The 23,482-nt window shown below is 38.9% G+C and overlaps 1 protein-coding gene across 13 annotated transcripts in view; it reads left to right on the forward strand.

Annotated features, from left to right (window-relative positions):
- The window catches only part of MSH4 (mutS homolog 4), a 296,009-nt gene that overhangs the window by 233,652 nt on the left and 38,875 nt on the right, over positions 1 to 23,482 (forward strand). For 3 of the 13 annotated variants that reach the window (XR_013520181.1, XR_013520193.1, XR_013520197.1), the window contains 4 exons: positions 192 to 246; positions 6,075 to 6,176; positions 11,730 to 11,801; positions 12,105 to 20,974. The exons of 3 other annotated variants lie outside the window; for them this stretch is intronic. The gene's annotated coding sequence lies outside the window, so the exon portion shown is untranslated. Of the gene's footprint in view, positions 1 to 191; positions 2,171 to 2,248; positions 5,465 to 6,074; positions 6,177 to 11,729; positions 11,802 to 12,104; positions 20,976 to 23,482 lie in introns of those variants that run through there. 7 more of the 13 variants (XR_013520185.1, XR_013520190.1, XR_013520195.1 and 4 more) reach the window with 6 other exon arrangements.

Genomic DNA, 23,482 nt, shown 5'->3' on the forward strand with positions numbered 1-23,482 from the left:
GCCCAGGGTCTTCCCTAGAGACAGGGACAAAATACCTTGTCATACAGAGGAAAATGTGATGGATTACCCAGAATTTCTCTTGGGCTTACAGTTATAGGTAGGTACACTTTTCTCCTCACCTGTTTACAGAGTAGAAGTTAACAACTGCACTCATTCTATATAAATGCCTTCTACTTTTGTATCCATCACAGGCCTGTTATGGGTGTTCATTGGAGGCTCAATAAGTGAATAAAAAGAGACTTCCAGGTGAGACCTTCCTAACCAAGCCAGGGGCAAAGTTGGGTTTTGGCAATAAATTACTATCATTTTTCCCTTTGTCCCAATCACCAGGGGCAAGGTCCTTCCTGCTCCAGAATGGGTCTCTGTTCAAGCCACAGGTGAGGGTGTGATGGGGTCAGAATGAGGTTCTCTCTTTTGATGTTAAATGAGTGGGAAAATAGTGAATTGGCTTCCGTGACAAACTTAGAGGAAAATTTCAAGTCTTGACATTTTTTATTATTGAGAGGTATTTCAGATTGATAGATAATAAGAGAAGGTAGGTTATGCTGAAAAACAGTAACAAGAGATATCCATTTTTTTTTTGGTTGAGTTTCTAAGTCAGTTTGGAAAACTATTGGCTTATTTCATTTCAAGCCAGCTTGGACATCTGTCATCGATAGAAAAATCATGCTGTGTAATGATGCTGAATGATGCTTCTCCCTTTGGAATTTACTGTCTCTTCTTGGAAAATGTCACCAACTCTTATGCATATGGATTTTAATCCCCCTTTTGGCTACATTTTGCAAGTTGTAACTTCAGCCGATGATGCAGAAACTTTGGTTATATCATCTTTAACAAATTTGTTAGCAAACAGAAAGATCCCGAATGACTGCCATGATCTTGGACAGTGGCATTGACTTAAAGAAATTTCTCTGAAGCTCCTAATTATGTCCCGAGAAGGCCTTTATTCATTTTTACTAATGAACTTTAAACTTGCAAAAGGCAAGCAGCTATATTCTATGGAATTTGGCCAGTTATGTTTTATTAATGGAGGCCGGGATGACAAGCAAATATTCCTTGACTTCTTTCCAGTTGTGGCTTTGTGTAGTGCAAAGCCATCATTCAGGATCTTCCCCAAGGCTGCATCGTGGTTCACCTGGGATCCTGTACTTTCGAATTGCTATACATGAGATTTCACAGAGATGTTTACAGTGATGATTCGCTTGATGTTTAAGAACATGGCCTGGTATACGAGTGACATGTTTACAGTGTCTTGAACAAATATTTGGATCAAAGAATGTCCAAAAAGCGATTCTCTAAAATCTGTATTGCGAAAACCAAAGAGACCCAAATATATATAAAGTGGAACTTCTTTTCGTGATGAAGCCATGGCTAGGATATAAGTAAACATCGTCTCCCCTTTTCTTGGTAAAAGAGGATGCTGGTAATGTGAAAGCTAAGTGATTTATTGAATTTTTAACTAATTGTTCCTAGCATTAGAAAAAAAAAAAACATCAGGAGAAGCAAACAGCTTATATAAAATGCTCTGTTCCTGTGAGGGTATTAGCTTTGAAAGAATCATCATCCTTCTCCAAAAGGAGAGAGTTACAAAGTCCTAAGCCAAATACTCCAGCAGACATGGAGGAACTCCTCATTGTGACTGGAAGCCCCTTGGAAATCCTGTTAGATTTGTTGATTTCTGTTGGAAGCATCTGTGTATACCCAAGCAATGGCCAAGTGTGCCTGGAGTGGGGTCTTCTAAAGGAAATCTCTACTCATCAAAGCATTTTCTTTGGGATACTTCCAGGCCATCTCAGGCCTCTAAAGAGATGTTTTTGTGTCCAGCTCTTCCTCAGCATCTCAGAGGCTTTAAAGTATTTGGATGAATCAAGTAGATCCACATGGCAAATATCTGCTGAAGTACACATCTATACTAATAGGATAACATGAATTATGAATTGCCATTTAAAATCATGCTGTGATAGAAGAAAATGACTGCAGTTTCAGCATTAAAGTGACAACATGTATTAACTCCCAGGAGTCATGTCATGACCCCTCCACATGCACCGAGGTCAGTGAAGGTTCCCATGGTCAGAAAGATGAGGAATCAACACCACCACCTGTCACAGTCACTTCAGTAGCTGGTCAACTTTAGTACATTAATTAATGCCTTCTTTCATATAGTCATAAGGTTGAATGAAGATCCAGCCTCTCTTTTCTAAGACAAGAACTAGAGAATAATTAATGCCTTCTTTCATATAGTCATAAGGTTGAATGAAGATCCAGCCTCTCTTTTCTAAGACAAGAACTAGAGAATATCTCCTTACTCAGTTATTTACAAGTAAAGAGGGCATTGGTGGAGAGCAATAGTGAATCCAGATAAACTGGTACAAATAAAACAATTAAGAAGCTGAGGCTGTTTACCGATCAGCAGTAGGAAGGCTCATCAATCAAAAGTTGTTTTGCTTTGTGGCGCTGAAGAGAATTATTGATAGTTATATAGCTAAGGCTATAAAAGAAGTTTCATTACTGCCCTGAACTGGTATGAGACAACAGAATCTCTGTGGTGGACACCATGATTGTCACCCCAATTTCACTCTCCCCATTGTATGCCAGCCATAAGATTGGAGAGCTGACCCCCAGTCAGGGTGAGCTTATCCTCTTTTTCAAAACTAGAAGTTCAGGGCAATGAGACTCAAGGAAAGACTTGCTAGAGGCTTTTGGGAAATAATATTATTACTCTTAAGAGTTTCCGAAAGTGACTTTCTTTCTTGCTGGATGTGAACAAAACAGTTGTGGTGCTGATTGCTACCAGCAGCCCTCCCATGTCCATGAAGAGAACCAGCCTTAGGAGCAATGTCATTAAGAACTCGGGTTCTTTTTCCTTGTATTTACTGTCCTATCCACAGTAGATACACAGAAAAAGAACCCGAGTTCTTAATGACATTGCTGGGCACCTGGTAAAGCTGAGGCACACTTTATTTCTGGGCCTATCCTTACTTTTAGCTTGAGTTTGATTAATGAATCTTGCTGCTAAAAGCCTCGTTATATACTCATTATTTTGGCAGACCTTCACACAGTCACCAAGAGAAATTACAAATCTCCCTGGCTAGGTCAACAACCAAGGGATGGCCACTCTGCACAAAAGTTAAATTGTAGTATGTGAGATTTCAGAGAGGGCAGGTAGTACACATGGATGAATCACCTAGAGTTTAAACATAATCTAGTGTTCACTCATATGAAATGTTTAGTTATAACTAATTTCTATTGTGGTAGGATAGGTAATCTAGGAATCAGTCCCTACTAGATGGAATTGATGAAGAGAGTACTAGAGGAAGTCTGATGAGATATTACTAGTCTAAAAATATCCTAACAGGCTTACTTTCAAACAGGACTTAGATACAAATCAAGATTGTGACTAGCTTGGGGAGGTTTGTATGCAGTATAAGAAAATCTATACAAATTGGGGAAAAGGGCACCAGTGAAATCTCCATTATGAAGTACCACTGAGACATTAGACTCAGCTCACCTCTGTTCTGAGGCAATAGTACCAAAATGTCATGTAATATTTACAGGTGACATGAATTTATGTGGTATTTGAGGCTATTTATTGTTAAAATTTATATATTTATGTATTTTTCAAACACTGGGAGTTTCAGTAAAGGCTTCATTCTCTCCCTTCCTCCCTCTCTCTTCCCACCCTCATTCCCATTCTCTCTCCCTCTGACTGTAGGTCCTACTCTTGTTAATCTTTCGAATCCTTGGTTCTTATTTTAGCAACAAGTGGAGGTGGGCTGTGTGCACTGACATAATTCATCTTCATATCTTTTGATATTCATGGGAATTTTCATAGCACATTGACCTGATGCTTTCTATAAGTTTACTATAAAATGTTGATTGGATTTTGTGGGTCTTCCTGATACTAGACCGATTTTGTGAAATTTATTCTTTTTTGGTTTGTTTACAAGATAAAAACCATCTGAGCATCTGGGGTCCAAGGCCTAAAAGCCTCAACAGCAGGGAGCTGTAGTAGTCACCACTCACCTTGTCCTTTTCTTCTTCTTCTTTTTCGTGTCCTTGTTTATTATTTTTTTTTTTTCTGGCAGAAATTGGTTACTTTACTTCTGTTGCCTATTGAAAGAACTGACTCTTGATAGCAGGAATGAACCAAAGAATCTTCTGATTGTTTTAAGACAAAAAGCCTTGAATAATTACAGCTAAGAGTACAATAAAGTGAAAAGATTTTGCAAAGCCCAGATAAGATAACACTGAAATCAATATCACTAAGTATTTTCACTTATTCCCTCTATCACAAAGCTTTCTGTGAACCTCTCCACTGAAATAAATCCTTTTATCTTTAGCACCTCTCTCAACTTACCTGGACTTCTCTTCTAAGATTGACTTCATTAACTCTATAGGCTTTGGGCTGTGTTTTATTCATCTCCATATTCTGGTACCTGGTCTAGAGCTAAGTAGTACATAGCACATGTTAAGTTAGCACATGACTAGAAAGTTCTAGAGGCATTTAGGCCTCACTTACACAATAAATATTCATTGAGCATCTATTCAGTACCAAGCACTGTTCTGGGCACTGGGATATACTGATAAGTAGAACTGTCAGTCTTTGCCCTCATGGAGATTTCACTCCAGTGAGAGAGACTGAAAATACACAAATAATATGAAATATAATGTCAGGCAGTGAAATGGCAATGGGGACATAAAGAAGGATAAGAGGATGAAGAGGATGGGGTGGGATGAAGGTAGAGTACTATTTTGTGAGAACTCAGAGATAACAAAGGGGTAACTGAAGCCACGAAAATATCTGAGGAAGGAGCGCTCTAGGCAGAGGGAATAACATGAGTGGAACAGCAAGAACGCCAGTGTGACCAGCAGGAATGCTCAGAGAGGAGGTTGAGACTAGCAGAGCAGGATCTTGTGGGATCTTATAGGCTATGCAATAGTTTATTTTTAGTATGGTGGGAAACCAGTAGAGGATTTGGATGGGCAATGGACATGATAAGAAGTTCATTTTTAAAAGGTTGTCCTGATTGCAATATTCAGAATGGATTACTGTGGGATACAAGTGGATGCAATACAACAGATTTGGGGAAAATAACTTTAGTCCAAGTAGGCTAGAATATAGGTCATGAGAGTGGCTAGCAGTGGTTAGATTCCCAATGTAGTTTGGAGTTCATATTATCAGGGCTTATTTGAACCATTAAAACTCTCCTAGAAGGTATGCACTTTACAGAATTTACACTGAATTTACAGAATTTACGCTGATACTTGACTGCTCAGGCTATAATCTAACACAGTGGTTCTCAATTGTTTTGGTTCCAAGACTGCACTCAAACACTGTTGAAGACCCCAGAGAGTTTCTCTTTATGTAGATTAGATCTATTGAAAAACATATATATTTTTAACATATTGGTTGACTCATTAAAACCAACAATAATAAACTTAATATACCAATTACATGTTAATAGAAATGCCATAATTTTGTAAAAACTAACTATATATTTAAAACAAAAACATTAGTGAACATAATGGCATTGCTTTACATTTTTACTAATTTCCTTAATGTCAGAAGACAGCTGGATTCTCATTTCTGCTTCTGCATTCATTCAGTCTGTTGTGATATAGCACATCATGTGACTTCTGAAAAACTTCACTGTACACAGGTGAGAGAATTTGAAATCAAATTTAGCCTAAAGCTGCCTCCTTATATATTTTAAGTTTGGCCTGAAGATTTCTCTGCACCTAAATGGAATTGTAAACAGCCTGTGGCCTACTGTTGGGCCAATCAGATGTGGCCAACTGTCCAAAGTATGTTAAAAGGAAGCAAATGCTGAGCTGCAACTGACCTAGCTGAGTCTGCACCTCCATTTTCTGTAGGTCTCTTTTTTTTTTTCATCCATAAATCAGAAGTCTTCTTCCGCCATGTGCCCCTGAGCCTACTCTGGGTTGGGAGACTGCCTAATTCATGAATTTTTCTTTCTCAATTAAATTATTTTAAATTTAACTTGGCTAAATTTTTTTTAAACAAGAATGAAAGTAAAAAAGGTCAATAACATATTAGTATTACTATTTCTTAGATGCTGACCTCACGGACTCCCTGGAAGGATCTCTATGACCTCTACGGTTCCTTAGACCACACTTTGAGAACTATTGATATAAAGGAAAAAATGCTCTTAGTGGTAAGATTACAACTATATAAAAGAGATAAAAGCATCAGTCCCATGAATTACAATGATAGAACCATTGTAGAATGTCTTTGTCACTTGTAATCACCAACACTCAATAGAAAACCAGACCCCAGTTTAAAGATTGCTTTAAATTAGGGATCCATAAACTTTTAATTCTGAACACCACCAATAGGGGTAAGCACGAAACAGCAAAGATTCTGATAGAAGGGAAAAAAGTCATAGAAGAAAAGGGCTGGGCACTGGCTCACGCCTGTAATCCCAGAACTTTGGGAGGCTGAGGCGGGTGGATCACCTGAGGCCAGGAGTTCGAGACCAGCCTGGTCAACATGGTGAAGTCCCGTCTCTACTAAATATACAAAAGTTAGCCAGGCCTGGTGGCGCATACCTGTAATCCAAGCTACTCAGGAGGCTGAGGCAGGAGAATCACCTGAACCCAGGAGGAGGAAGTTGCGGTGAGCTGAGGTTGCACCACTATACTCCAGCCTGGATGACAGTCCCAGACTCAGTATCAAAAAAATAAAAAAGAAAAAAATCAATAAAAGAAACAGAGACAGACTCATAGACCAGTGATAAAGAGGTGACAAAACAGAAAGGATTTCTGTTGTGGGATTGGGAGACTAATGATAAAATTGCCATTGGGTGGCTCACTGGTTCTCATGTCCATTAGCCATTCTGATCTAACAAGTCAGCTTTGCTCAGGCAGCCTGGTTCTGAACTGTGTGCCCTAAGGCCTTCCCCACAGACAGGGTGGAGGAGGGGTGCCCAAGGAGGAGACACAATACATCTGAGGCCATATGTTGGTCTGACATTGCTACATGAGTTGCAAAAACAATCTCCACCAAAGCTTTTCCATTTCCAATGCCAACACTTCATTTCTCCAAGTTAAATTCTGGCTTTAATACCATATTTGTCATAAAATCCACCATAGGTGAGTGTGACTGAATATAAAATAACCTAGTACTCCATTTGCCTGGATCAGAATTCCAAGGAGCATACTCAGACAACCCCAGTAGTGAGGGAAAAGGGAGAAGCTTTATCCTCTCCAAACTAAGCATCAAGCAAAACTCAGCTTGTCTTTCCAGAAAACACAATGGATCAGTAGATGACATTCATAACCAAAACTCTGTTAACACTCAACTTTTGCCAAAAGGAGCCACAGGAATCCACAACATCCTTACATGGCCTTAGCTGTCAAAGTAACGTGTAAGATGTCAGAATAGGTCTTTATGGGCCAGGCACAAGTTTCCAAAGAAATTCTGCTGAGTTCTGCTCAGTCTTATAGAACACAAGCCCAGCTGCTGCTAAAAGTAAGGCAGCTTGAAATTTCTGTGCTGGGCAAAAGGCGGCCAAAATGTCAGTGACCTGCTTACTCCCATTGTGGGCATGGGACTTGGCATTCTGCCATGCATCTGACACCATTGAGAAAGGTTATTTGAGCCCAATGGGACTGGTAGCAAAAATCTAAATGCTTACCAGCTTGCAACTAGAACATATGTACCCCATTGGATTGTCATAGTGTTGTGCAGAATTTATCTGTTTTTTTTTTTTTACCTGCAAAACTTCCTTTTATTCTTTATCTTTTTAAAAATGCAAATGAGAATGGCACTGGTGTATCAGGTTTTTAAAGAGCAGAGAGTGCCTGTTATGCAGTGATGTGTGACCAAAGCCAGGAAGAGGTTAGAGACACATTGTCAAGAGCTAGGTGCAAATCCATGGGCTTAAGAAGGCCATGACTTATTTACAACTTCTTATTAGCCACTGGTATCACTTAAGTTTTTATAGGTTTTAGTAAAGTAATATACTTATGTTGTTCTTTTTTGGAAAACAAGCATGTCTGAAATGTTCCTGAGATTCTTGTAACAGTTAGCACTTTGTTTTTGCAGTTCCAGTTTAGCACAGAATAAAATCTGGACTGTGTCTGTTTGTGAGGATTTTATGTCTACTTGGTCATCAGGTAAAATTCCTTTCTGTGTCATGAAAAGAGGCAGACTGGAGTCATTAGTCACTGCCAACATCGTATCAGTTCTTGCTGGCTTACTCTAGTAGCACTGGAGACATTAATAAAATGGGCTGCCAAAGCCCCTTGCAGGCAAACTTGTAAAGTAGGAAGCAATTTTCTTTGGTTGATTCCCTCTCAAAGGCAGTGGGTGTTGTAGCATCAGTGAAAAGAATTAAGATCATGAGCTTTGCAATCAGAGAGACTTATAATTGGATTGCATTTCTTCATTTATTGATTCAACAAATATTTATTAAGTGCCTACTAAGTGCCGGCCTCTTTTCCAGGCATGGGGATGCAATAGTAGGAAGAAAACAAACACGGGTGCATGCTTGCTATTGGGAAGGCAGCCTCTAGCATCCAGGTGACAGGCTTGAGGCCTAGCCTTATGCTGAACAGTTTTTTACCTTTCAGCTTCAAACCTTCCTTTCTATACAGTATTCCATGGGTCTGGGATGGGACTCTTTCTCCTTTGCCCACTGACTTCCTGTAAGGGTCTCGCATATCAGTCTGTCTGCATGCTGCTGATAAACACATACCCAAGACTAGGCAATTTACAAAAGGAAGAGGTTTATTGGACTTACAGTTCCACAATAATAGCAGAAGACAAGGAGGAGTAAGTCACATCTTACATGGATGGCAGCAGGCAAAGAGACCTTGTGGAGGGAAACTCTTGTTTTTGAAACCATCAGATCTCATGAGACTGATTAACTGTCATGAGAGCAGCATGGGAAATATCCACCACCATGATTCAATCATCTCCTACCAGGTCCCTCCCACAACAGGTGGGAATTATGGGAGCTACGAGATGAGATTTGGGTGGGGACACAGAGCCAAACCATATCAGCTGGAAATAGGGATGCTAGAGAGAGACTAGGAGGGTGGAGAAGGGACTTTCTTTTCCCTTTTTGTTTTTGTTGTTCCTCTCAGCATTGTTCCAACAGTGGTCTTGGCCTGACAGCAGCAGTTGGTTCCAGTCTCCAGACTCTTAATAAAACCTGATAGCCAGCCTGTTGGTATGTTCTCAGAAGTAATGGCAACAGTGTAGTCATGCTCTTCTTCAGAGGTTTGAGCCCCAGCTCTTTCTCTGAGCTTCTGGGCTTGATTATTCCAACCTCTTTCTCAAACAGCAGCTGCTCCTTCTGTCGTACATCAGAGTTACTCCATTGATCCCTTTTGCCCATTCACACTCCATCATCTGGAAAAACAAGTCCCTGTCATGGATTTTATGTTAAAATGCTTCATGCATTTTTTTGTTTTCTTGACAGGATCCTGATATACTCACACCGTACCAGCTTACCTTAAGATATTTGAGATTTGTAACAAGGATGCTGGGGAATAGTTAACCGGTTATGAAGCACATTATCTTGGTACATTCACCATTTTCAATAATGAAAAAAGAGCAAAAGAATACACTTATGTAGTTACAAATTGTGTATGATTTCAAGGAGGAGAAAGGAAAAATGTCTGTGCTTACTTCCAATAGATTAACATGACATTGTTGTGAAAATGAAACATATCAGGGGTAGCTTTTCTTATACATTTGTTTAGAGGTCTAAAAGAGAAAAGAAATAATTTTATGACCTACCAAACCGTAACTGGATATTATAAACCCATATTCTTCCAGTTTTGTTTATTGGGAACAAAGCTTCTGCTCACTGTCATTCTTCAACCTCTTTTCTGCAAATTCATTTTATTTCTGTCATCTCCATATATGATTATTATGGAGATGATAATCTAATAATCTAATTCAGATAAATTAATTTAATCTGAATATGTGTGGATTCTATTGTAAAGAATGCATTTAATAACACTCATATCCTTTTATTTATTTTTTTTATTTTGATGAAGTCTTGCTCTGTCACCCAGACTGGAGTGCAGTGGTGTGATCTCAGCTCACTTCAACCTCGACCTCCCTTGTTCAAGCAATTCCCCTGCCTCAGCCTCCTGAGTAGCTGGAATTACAGGCACATGCCATCATGCCCTGCTAATTTTTTTGTATTTTTAGTAGAGATGGAGTTTTACCATGTTGACCAGACTGGTCTCGAACTCCTGACCTCAGGCAATCTGCCCACCTCAGCCTCCCAAAGTGCTGGGATTACAGGCATGAGCTACCACGCCTGGCCCATATCCACTTTTAAGCCCTGCCCTTACTACATTTTGATGTTAATTTCTAAGTATAGAATATACTTTTTCCTAAATGCAATCTAGCATGTAATGCACTGGCTTTTGGAGAGCCAACTTTATATAAATAGGATCAGTGACTCCCTCTCAGATACTGATATGCAATTCCAATTCTGTCAGATTCATAATTATACACTTAACAATCTTTCACTATGAAATGAAAATAGTAATCTGGCTATCTATCTATCTAAATATCAAGCCTGTCTGTCTCTCTATTTACCATGCCCTTTTAAAGTTGTTTTAATATGTTCTAGTATACGGAATTTTGGCAAGAAGATATAAGTCTTTATTCACAGGAAATAGGAAAAAGCCTAAAACATAAAAGTTCAGTCTCATTCCATTTTAAAAATGTACATATAAGGTGCCTCTAAGTAAAAGACTAGAATGCATTTAATTAAGAATTAAATGTCCCTTGATGAGTCTTTGCATAGATTTTACAAGTTGCTATAGTTCCCAAGAAATAAAAAGTACATCTTTTAGTATCACTTTCATAAGTCAGATTTTCCAATTTCTTCTTATTTTCTGTTTAAGGAGGACTTTTAAAAATTGTCAGATGAAAAATCATGAAAAAATAATTGTTGATGATCGATCACTATGTGATTTTTGGCATCTAACTCAGGAGGTCAAAATCTGGTAACATACAACTCTTCATTTCCATCAGAAATTACTCAGCATTTATATGCATTAAAAGATGGTAATAAGGATTGAACTGATGTTGAATCCTGTTTCATTTCACCATTAACTAATATTCATCCAAGTTTACCTAAATGAGAAAGAAATATGTTGCATTCAGAAGTGGATTTCCAATAGCATTTTACTTTTTTTTGCCCAATAATTACATTTCAAAATTTGAAACATACTTACATTTATTTAATCAACCATGTATAACTAATAATTGTAACAATAGCACAATACGGAAAAATAATTTAATACTTATAGCTTCATGTTTACAAAACAAAAAACGTGTTTCTTATAATTTTCAGTTTCAAAATATATTTATAGCAGAGAAATATGATAGGGCTATCAATAAAATATTTCCAAGCATAACATTATATTACATTAGGGCAAAATTAAGTGAAGGAAGTAGAATGAAAAAACTTCACAAAGAGGCCAAATATTGGGTAAAATGTCCAATCATCAAAGAGCATGGCCATTGATATGGCTTGCCTCTTGTGTCCCTACCCAAATCTCGTCTCAAATTGTAATCTCCACAGGTCAAGGGAGGGACCTGGTGGTGATGAATCATGGGGCTGAATTACCCCCCTTGCTGTTCTTGTGGTAGTGAGTTCTCACAGGATCTGGTTGTTTGATAAATGTCTGACACTTCCCCCTTCTCACTCTCTCTTTCCTGCCCCCTTGTAAAGAAGGTGCTTGCTTCTCCTTCGCTTTCCACCATGATCATAAGTTTCCTGAGGCCTCCCCAGCCATGCAGAACTGTGAGTCAATTAAACATCTTTTATTTATAAAGTACCCAGTCACAGGTAGTATCTTTATAGCAGTGTGAAAACAGACTAATATAGTCATGTAACTTTTAAATAGATGATTATCGGTATAACAACACTATGGTATTTAGATTTATTGCCTTTATTTAAAAATGTAATGAAACAGTTGATATTTATAAGTATATTTATAATATTATGAAATTATATCTTTGCCACTTCTTAAACTAATATTGAAGTATTTTAAGTAATAGCCTAAAAATATGTACAGGGGTATCTAGTTTTTTATACTTATTTTAGGAGACAGAAGTAAGAAAATTTGAAGACCACTGGCATACAGAGACCAGCGAGCACCTGAGACTAGCCTGGGCAACAAAGCAAGACCCCTTCTCCCTCAAAAAAAGAAATAAAAATATTGTATTAAGTATTTTTCATAAACATACATTGAGGAAAAGTTTTTAGAACTAAAATATTGGAATTCTATTTTTAATATCAGACACAATCTTTTGTTTTTGTATTCACTGTAGTATCCCATGGGTTATCCTGTTAGTATACTATTTTAGTGTGAATCATTTGTATATCTCTTCCAGTTTGCTTGGCACATAGAAAATAATGAATAAATGTTGATTTTAATTAAAATTAAATAAGATAAAGGCCAATCTGTCCTTTATTGGTTTTGTTTTGTTTTGTTTTTCTTTTTTGAGACAGGGTCTCACTCTATCACCAAGGCTGAAGTGCAGTGGCACGATCATGGCTCACTGCAGCCTCCACCTCTTGGGCTCAAGTGGTTCTCCCACCTTAGCCTCCCAAAGTGCTGAGATTTCAGGTGTGAGTCACCATGCCCAGCCTAGTCCTTTATGTTTTAAAAAAAGTATGGCTTCAACTTTAATAAACAAATGTAACTCTGGATAAATAAAGAGAACTGGTGCCTCATTCCATAACTATCACAGATTAGATAACACCTCCAACCCAGCCATGTTTTGCTAGCCAGTGTGGAAACACTCATTACCTGTCACTTTTAATTACATGTGAGGATTGAAAGGTCACAGACACTTATTTTTGAATGGGACTTCTCAAGTCTGCAGAGATTATTAGTTGCTGAATCCTACAAGTTACTAGGTCCTGACTGTAGATTGCTGCCTGAATCTGTTGCCTGTCGATATAACTACAGATCGTAAAAACCATGATTATTCTGGGCAGATATAAAGCTCTTTGCATTGCACACAGCAGCAGTGGAAAAAACAAAATTAATCTTGCAAATGTTATTGAAATGTAAATGTCAACATATTCTCAATTTGGATATGAGCATTCACAAACTTGTGTTCAGGCACCAGGGGTGCTCAGAGCAAAGGAAAATCTCAACTCTGAAAGACGAAAGCAAAGATGCAAGCAGTTTCCTCGTGCTCTCTGTTTGCAAATGTGCTTAGCATGGACTCTGTCAAATCCTTGTTCACAGAACCCAACTCGAGTCATTCTATTTAAATAAGCTGTTAGTGTCCTCTCCCTTACTTTCTGCAAAAAACTGACTATATCATTGAAACTGCTGTTATGCAAGATCTTCTCCATTTCCTGCCTCCAGCCTCGCAAGCTTTTGCCCTAAAATTGATTCCAAAAAGCAGCCAGGAAATCTACCCATGGAAAGGGTGTTCTGTGCCAATCCAACCTTCCTGAAAAGCAAGCAGTCTCTTTGCTCCTGCAATTTCCTATGCTCATACCACAAATAGTCTGCCGTTGATGATAGTGTGCTTTTCATTTACATTTTACGGGGTTGGCAAGGCCACTCTCAAAATAATTTCACCAACCAGGCAACATGTCAAGGTGTCTCTTAGTTGTGTACCTAAAGTTAATTCTTTATTTTCTTGAAACAGCTTAACGGGATTCCAAAGATAGAAGAGGAAGCAGCAACACCATAAACATCATGGTCAAGTTATTTTGTGAGACGAATAAGCCTAAAGTAAAAACCTTGGATTTGTCTTTGTCCTTGTACATGCTATCTGGAAAGAGTTTTCTTAAAAGTATAGTTGTGAACCCATCCATTTCCCCAGTATAGTTGAATGCAGGGTTTAATGAATAAAATGAATTTAGTTTTAGTTCCTGTACTGCTGTGCTTTCAATAACCTCTATATTTGAATAACACATTTCAGTAGATATGTTGTTTGTTAGTGTTGACTTTGTAAGTTGACAAAGAAAGGGTAGCATGACCAACCCTGAGAGGATAAAGAGAATTCTATGTGTTTTACAGACATATATTTATCATTTTGAATTTATATATAGTCAAGGATGCAACTCCTCCCTCAATTTATATAAGCTCTTGATGGCTTCTATAGGTATCCCTCCCTGTAAATATTTTATTAGCCGAGTCAGAGTATTCACATTCATTCTCAGTAAGAATGTATTTTAGGGCCGGGCGCGGTGGCCAAGCCTGTAATCCCAGCACTTTGGGAGGCCGAGGCGGGTGGATCACGAGTTCAACAGATCGAGACCATCCTGGTCAACATGGTGAAACCCCGTCTCTACTAGAAATACAAAAAATTAGCTGGGCATGGTGGCACATGCCTGTAATCCCAGCTACTCAGGAGGCTGAGGCAGGAGAATTGCCCGAACCCAGGAGGCGGAGGTTGCAGTGAGCCGAGATCGTGCCATTGCACTCCAGCCTGGGTAACAAAAGCGAAACTCCGTCTCAAAAAAAAAAAAGAATGTATTTTAAAGTCAGAAGTTTAGAACCCTTAGCAAGCTGGTTGCAATGCTGCAAAGTAATGGAAATCCTTAGACAAATTCAGCCAGTTTGGTCTTGTTTAGTGAGGGGATGCACTGAGTAACCCCATCTTCAGGTACCAGTTAAGTCACAGTAAGATGTATCCCTGAGGGTCCCAGTCATGGTTGTACCCCGCCCCATGAGGAGACTCAATCATGACCAAAGCCCTTTGACATTCACTATCTTGACTACATCGAGGCTCCAGGAGCAAAGAGTTTAAAAGCTGCGCATCCACCATGATGAGTTTTGAGGTACTTGAAACTTCTCAGAAAAGAGATATATTATGGGCATTGATCGTTGCATCAGTGAAGAGGAACACATGGCTGCAGAGGTCAGAACAGTTAATAGTCTGCTCTGTTAAGATGGGAAGGGATAATAAATTAGAGAGCACTTAATATTGGCACCACTGAAGGCAGTATGGGAATTGATAGGACTGAGTGAGGGAAAATCTTGTGCCACTACTAAGAAACCCCCTAAACCCTTAAGCTCCGTTTAGAGAAAATTGCTTTCCTCTTAGGTCTTGCCTGAACCCTGTCTATACCCCCAGTAGAAGTCTGTTCCTTCAGAGCTGTTGAGTGGAGCCATTCTTCTTCCATAGTGTGCACACTACAGGTGGAAAGTTGGGGTGTGTGTTTATTAGTGTTCCCAGGCATTTCACACAGACCTGCATTTACTCAGTGTAAAACTCATACTTTCGGGAGGTTAATCCCACTGAGCTACACCGTGGTATACATGGTACACTGTTGCTTACAGAGCCCTAAGGTCATTTTATTTCATGAGAGTCTCCAGCTTTCACTATCACTACCCATTCCAGCTACTGTTATAATTGTAGGGTATTTCAGGATCCAAGGGAATTGGGTGAGCTTAGAAACCTCACAATATCCCTGGACTTTCTAAATTCATTGCATTTCAGCCACCTAGGATGAAACTTATGGGTTCTCCTTTACCTCTCCTCGCTATATTAAGCCCTACCGAATTACCTCTTGATTCTTAAATCCGCCCCTACCACCATGCCCTAGTTCAGAATTCTGTGTCTCTCTACTCCCTTATATCTTCATCCAATCCCTTTTCTGCATAACCACCAATGTGATATGTTTTATTTAAATATAGCCATGTCAGCTGGGCAAGGTGGCTAATCCCTGTAATCCCAACACTTTGGGAAGCTAAGGTGGGTGGATCACTTGAGGTCAAGAAATCAGGACCAACCTGGCCAAAATGGTGAAACCCTCTGTCTACTAAAAAAATACAAAACTTAGCTGGGAGTGGTGGTGTATGCCTATAGTCCTAGCTACTCAGGAGGCTAAGAGAGGACAATTGCTTGAACCTGGGAGGCAGAGACTTCAGGGAGCTGTGATGGCGCCACTACAGTCCAGCTTGAATAAATATAGCCATGTCAATTCTTTGTTTAAATACTTTACTTGCATTTTTCTATCAATTTTTTACCAGGTGGTATTCAGGATCCTTACCATGACATAGCTCCATGAGTTCACCCCACGAGTCGCTTCCCGCTTATCTTTCCAGCTAATCTTTCCATGCTCACCACTCTCTGTCTTAGACTTTGTGGACAGCAAGATTGAAGGGCTTGCAGCTCCCTGTACATACCATTTTATGCCTTGCTTCCATGCTTTTGCTCACCCTGTTCCCTGTACCTGGACTGCCCTTCCATTCTCCCCATTCTACCTGAATGTACCCCTTAGGACCTACTATGTAATATTCAGTGGGAAGGCCTTGTACACCATGAGTTCAATAATATTTCTGCAAATTCCCAAACAAATCTGGGCACCTTTCCAGCAGTGTACTCATTACTTTCTATTCACTCATTCATTGGAATTGTCTGCTTATGTTTATCTTTCCTCATCTAGACGTAAACTTTAGGTTCCTTGAATTCTTAGAAGATATCTTATTCAAATTCCTATTTCAATACTTGGCACAAAGTGGTAATAAGTAAAAAATAATGATAAAACAGAGACGACATAATGAAAGCCTCCTATGCACAAGGCATTTAATAGGCATTTACATATCATATATTATCTAATCCTCACCACAGTTCACATCAAGGAAACTCAGATTCAGAGAGATGGAACAGTTTGTCCAAGGTCACCTGGCCAGGGAATCACAGAATTAGGATTTGAATCACATTTGTTTGACTTCGGATTACGCTTTCTATGTACCACAACCACATGCAAAGATCATTCTGGAAGAATGCTCTGCTTTCTGAATCATGATGAGTTGGAGGGGAATGAAAGCTGCTGATAAAGGTAGCACATTAAGTGTCTAGCTGGTCACCACACTCCAGGGCAAGTGCAGCGTTTCATCATTGCCTGCATTCCTACATCCTTCACCCATGACAGTCCTGTGGTCATGGACATTCAAAGATGTTTAATAGATAGACTTACTGGAAAATGTAACTGACTCATAGAGCAGTGGTAACATAAAGAACATGCCATTCATATTTCTATTACATAAGTAAATTGAAGACATTACAGAAAAGAAGCATCCATAGGCACTGTTTTACTTAGAGCTTTCCCCCCATGATTCATGGATTTACTTATGTAGCAGAATTCTTAAATATAAAACTCAAGTCATCAGCATAATTAAAGAGTTTAATATAGTTACAAACTTTATTTTGAAGAGAATAAAAATATACAGAGTCAGAGATATTCTAAAAAATAAAGAAACCATAGGTGTTATATGTTAAGAAGCAGCACAGTGTAGTTACAGTAAGTATTGCATAGATTAAGGCTATGCATATTTCAGAACAAAATTTCTGTGACTTAAATTAGCATCTGTCATTATGACAGCTGCAAACCATCCCCAAAGAGACTCATCTTTATGTGTGGTTCAAGCCAGCTCATTAGTCAACATTAGATCAAAATCCGTCTCCATGATGCTGGCAAATGGATCTCATCTAATAAAAATGAAAGAACTGTTTATTGAAAACCTGTTGTAAGACCTGAGCTAGGCTTTGTGGAGGATATGAAGATAGCACATCTCTCCCTTAAGACTCTTACAAAACAGTCATGGATTAAAAGTTAAATCAGAATACAAGGTGTTATATTGATAGTGAGTCACACAGACAGTGGCTGTTACCAACTCTCCTTACCTTGGTTGACATTTCCTTATAGCACTATTTCCTGAAGTACATATGTGTGTGTGTGTGTGTGTGTCTGTGTACAGACATTATCTGTTACTTAATGATGGGGATACATTCTGAGAAATGCATCATTAGCAGTGTTGTCATTGTGGAAACATCATAGAGTGGACTCACACAAATTTAGATGGCATAGCCTATTAAACACTTAGGCTATATGTTATAACCTATTGCTCTGTTCCTAGGCTACAAACCTGCACAGCATATTACTGAATTTAATATCATAGGCTACTGCAAGACAGTGGTAAGTATTTATGTATCTAAACATATCTAAACATGGAAAAGTAAAAATATGATATTATAATGTTATGTGACCACTGTATATGCTCTTTCATTGACTAAAATGTTATGTGTCACATAACTGCATCTCTATTATCTATCTATCTATCTATCTATCTATCTATCTATCTATCATCTATCTATCTATCTATCTATCATCATCTCTATTGATCTCCATCTCTGTAGCTACATCTATCTATATCTCTTTGTATTTGTTGTTGTTGCCCTAGACTTCTCCACTGGAATTTTAAATGTAGTAAGGGCAGGGACTTTGTGTGTCTTGATCACCATTGTATTCACAGCAACTACAATTCCCGGCACATAGTAGGTGTTCAATAAATATTTGTTGAATGAATGAGTGAATTTGGAGAAGAGATAAATTACTACAAACAGAACTAATTAAAGATCAGGGGCATTTCATTTAGTTCTTGATGAATGAAGATGATCTGGATAAAGGCAGGGAGATATTTCAGGATGGACATTTAACAAGCTCAATGTTAGCTGCAGATAGACCTTCCTAGTTTGAAAGTATGTTTTCTGTTGTTCATTATTTAGCCATAGGATTGATTGGACCAGGTAAGGCGTCTTCTGTAGAGTGTAGGCACTAGAACTATTTGAGAGATTAAGTTGCTCATGTCAAAACAATTTCTGTTTCCCCAAGTTTGTGGCAGTCTGTCTATGCTGGTAATTGCAGTTTCTTACCACTACCTAGGACTACATGTTCATTGCCTTGCCTGTAGCAAATGGCTATCAAGTCCTGTGTTGAGCACGCTGTCAGCACTGATGGGCTAAAATGTCAGTTCATCTGAAAATGATGCCTCTTCACTGGTGTATTTTGCAGAAAAATCCTTCAGAGCAAGGACACTGGCTCATTCGTTGTGTTTTAATTTTTATATTTTCCCCCCATATGCTTGAAGTTTCATCTCTCTTGATTTTACTCTCAACCCACAAAGATTGATAATCAGTGATTGAGCGCTCAAAACCCCACTCCAGCCTTTATCAATCCTCCAGATATGTCTGCTTGAAGACTCAGAGGTGGGCCAGGCTGGGTGACTTTGTCATGGAGGTCATCAGCAGCAGGGATTAAGTTTGTATATCTCCACTTGAAATTCTAACTGGGTGATCCAAGTATTCTTATCTTAACTTGAAACATAGGTAGAAGCCATAAAATTATTAATTTGTTGAACTTTTAAACATTCTTCTTTGCTCTTGCAATTTCATCAAATCTGCTTTGTGGCTCAAATTTTTGCCTCAACTTTTGAAAATGAGCTACAGGAAACTTTTAAGTTTTACTTATAAAGATAACATTAAGATGGCCACCATATATTAGGGCTTTGGTTAATTTAAAAAATTAATGAGGCCGGGAGCAGTGGCTCACGCCTGCAATCCCAGCACTTTGGGAGGCCAAGGCGGGCAGATCACGAGGTCAAGAGATCGAGACCATCCTGGCCAACATGGTGAAACCCTGTCTCTACTAAAAATACAAAAATTAGCTGGGCATGGTGGTGTGCACCTGTAGTCCCGGCTACTTGGAAGGCTGAGGCAGGAGAATTGCTTGAACCTGGGAGGCAGAGGTTGCAGTGAGCCAAGATTGTGCCACTGCACTCCAGCTGGTGCCTGGCAACAGAGTGAGACTCCGTCTCAAAAAAAAAATTAATGAAAATGGTGGTTGTTTGAATGGACTCTGTTGTGGAATCTTCTAGGGATCCCTAGTATATAAAACAAATTAGAAGAGAATTGCTCTGGCTAGAGAAGGACACCCAGAGCACCCTGAGCTAGGCTTCTGCTCTTTTCCCTCCTACCCCATCCTTGTAGCAGGCAACAATCTTGAACTCCACTGAATAAAACTTTTGAACCAGTGAATTAAAATGTCACAAAAGCCAGGCATGGTGACTCATGCTTGTAATCCCAGCACTTTGGGAGGCTGAGGTGGGTGGATCACTAGAGGTCAGGAGTTCTAGACCAGCCTGGTCAACATGGTGAAACCAATCTCTCCTAAAAATACAAAAATTCGCTGGGCATGGTGGCACACACCTGTAGTCCCAGCTACTCTGGAGGCTAAGGCAGGAGAATGGCTTGAACTCGAGAGGTGGAGGTTGTGATGAATGGAGACCATACTACTACACTCCAGCCTGGGCGACAGAGTGAGACTCAGTAAAAAAAACAAAAAAAACAAAACCAAAAAACGTTTAATTGTGTGACCCTGAAGACCATAAAGATGGTCATTCTTCCAGAGTTCACTTTGTAGTGTCATTATCCCAGTTGCACTCTTCTCTCCTGACAAATCAGGCTACGAATAGTATGTTCAGTCTTCTGAAAAATTCTCCTCCACATGTGCTGGGAATATAAGATAGAAAAATATGGCCTGCATCATGTTCTAGATAAACATAAAGTATCCTTTCAATAATATAAATGATTCTTGTGAAAAATAGAAACTTTCACTTGCGATATTATTTGTTTTGCCTAAACTCAACATTTCAGTCATTTAGTATAAATCCATGGTCAGTACACAGAACAGGTGACAGATTTGAGTTAGAAAATGTTAATATAGCACTTTCAATGCCATCAGGAGCTCAGTGATTTATAACCTTTTGTGAATCTTCAGGAGCCTCCCCCACAAACCCTATTGGTTAATGATGCTATGGCTACTCCTGCACAGGTGGTGGCTGTGGAGCTTGTTATGGGGAGATATAGTAGGTGCTCAATACATGCTGAACTTGTCACGTGCCTGGAATAGGTCAGAAGTTAGGTCTGGCTTTCACCCTTTGATCCTCTCCAAGAGTCATGCTCCTTTTGTGTCATCTACAAACAAAAAGTGGCTAGTGTTGCCTGCTATTCATTGGATTGGAATCATAAACTGTCATGTAAAAACACTTATTTAATATTATTATATAAGAATATACCAAGATATCATGTAATTAATTAAATTTAGCAAAGGGTAACCTCTATGTTGTGAGGGGGCTGTCATAGATTTCAAGGGCATACAACGTTACCCAATAATGAGAGAAGAAGATATTAGAACATACTTAACTTTAATAGCATTTTACAATTTTTCTATTTTTGTATCTTTCATAATATACACATTATGTTATTGTAGCATCACAAATACATATTAATAATTTATGAATTGATACATATACATGTGAAAGATTTTACTAATAGGATATGAAAACTACATCAAGTGGCTCTCATTGCACAAAAATGAGTTCCCCATTTTACTGCTCCATAGTTTAGATGAATGCAGAACCAAAGACAGAGGCATAGGGATAGAATGAAGACTAGCACCCAACAGGTCTGTGTTTAAATCTGGGCTTGGCCAGTTGCCACCCTGGTCATCTAGGACAAGTTTGCATCCCCAAATATCAATTTCCTCCTCCATGAAAAAGGGATAAAAATGTCATTATTTTAAATTGGGCAATCTGTTTATAGTGTATACTAGCATATCTGACGCAGTAAATCGTATCTATTATCATTTGTGAAACTCACTATTCAAGTTGTCCTCCAATTTGTCACATTTTCAGCTATCAGTAAAACACAGTTACATTAAAAACATAAATAATGTCTATTCCCTTGGGATAAAAACAGGTCCAGATTTTCTCATTCTTTTCAACTCTTTGGCCATGAAGGCTGCATTCTGTACTCATGAATCTGTGTATTGAGGTAGAAGGACCCTTTATTCTTGTCCTCAATAAGTTCTGCTCTGCTCAGCCATGGCTGGATTAATGCATGTCCATATCCACATTTCAGAATTCAGTAAGAAAAGAAAAGTCGGCTTACCCCTTGTGGTTAAAGATAATAGAAATTTTCTTATTAGAAGTCTTCCAGAGAGGAAATTTCTTAATTACTTGCTTTGGATCAAAATGAAGGTAAATAGAAGCAATTCTGAAGCAAGCCTTGTTACTGTGTTTTTCTGAACATAGTGTGGAAGTCTGACAATTAGGAAGCAGTTTTCTGTAGTTCGTTCACATTTGTTTGAGTCTCACAGAGTTTGGAACCAAACTAATAAAGAAGGGAGTCACCTCACCTACTTTTTAGAAGAAAGTGATAGATAATTATGGAGTTTACCAAGAACAAATCTCATCAGAGCAGCCTAATTAAAAAAAAATCAGTTACAAGTCCATTTAGTCAATAGACTACAGTAGATACAACGTGTGTGATTTCAGAAAAGCATTTGCAGAATATGTCATGGCAATTTTATAGTCAACATGGGAAACGTGGTCCTGACCATGCTAGGATTAGGTAGGTAGGATTGTAACCCAGTTCATACAGGACATTATGTGATTAAGTTAGTAATGCTTTGAATGATTGTTTTTGGGGGGATGGTTAATGGTGAATTTTTTTGTGTGCAACAGGGAAAGCCTAGTGATCCTTACGATTTTAGTGTGTAAAATATTACTCAAATCACTACAGCTTTCTGAAAAACCTGGCTGCTTTAGAAAGAATGTAGCCATGGTAGAAAATGCAGTCAGACAATCTATATAAAAAGAAATCTAGACCTCCAGTCCCAAAATGGCTGCATAAAAGCAAACTAGCTTTACTCCCCACAACAGAAAATAAAAAATCAATTATACAGTGCCAAGATTATCACCAGCAATATACCAGAACTCAAATATAAGAGGAGACAGTTCCTGGGACCATCAAGAAGTGAAACAACTTCCAGCACACAATAAAAGAACCAGACTTCCATATCTGAGACATCACTCTCCACAATCTGTCTGGCACCTAATGTGTGAAAAATTTTCCCCGACTCACCGTTTCTATACTGGAAAATGAGACGAAGGTTAACAACCAGCTTCCCCACCATCTTGGGTTTTCTAGAAAGAGATCTGTCCCAGCCTCAACCCACAGGAAGCATCAGGAGTTCTTGAAAGGAGAAATTCCCTGAGGACAGCCAAAGACAAAGGGGAAAGACAGGACTCCCATCCCCAGGCCTGGAAACTCTGCTCTGTATCTCAGCCAAAGGAGAAACCAAATCAGAGTGGCTGGTCAGCAGCACCACACTGTAGAAGGATTTTTTTCATATATCCTCTGGGCATGAACCCTAGCCAGCCTTTCCACGCCACTGGGATATCCCCTGAGACTTCCACCATTTGAGATGAGTGGCACTCAGGTTGTTTACTACAATCAAGACAAACCTGGGCTTGAGGCACCATGTTGTGCCAAGACGGCAGCAACCCAGAACTGGGGAGAAAAAGAAAAAAAAACAACAGGTGAATTACAAAGAATCTCTAAGCAAACATATCCAGTAAAAACAAGCCAGACAGAGGACTGAAATAAAGAAGAAATCATTCAGTAGAAAAACATATTTATGTACATCCATTAGAAACAACAGCAAACGGGAAACTATGACCTCCTTAAATGGAGAAAGCAAGGGACCAGTGACTGACCCCAATGAGCCTGTGATATGTTAACTCTCTGACCAAGAATTCAAAATAGCAGTTTTAAGGGAACTCAGTGATCTCCAAGATAATGCACAAAAGCAAATCAGAAATT

The sequence above is a fragment of the Callithrix jacchus genome, chromosome 7 (assembly GCF_049354715.1).
Source record: "Callithrix jacchus isolate 240 chromosome 7, calJac240_pri, whole genome shotgun sequence".
NCBI classification, from domain to species: domain Eukaryota; kingdom Metazoa; phylum Chordata; class Mammalia; order Primates; family Cebidae; genus Callithrix; species Callithrix jacchus.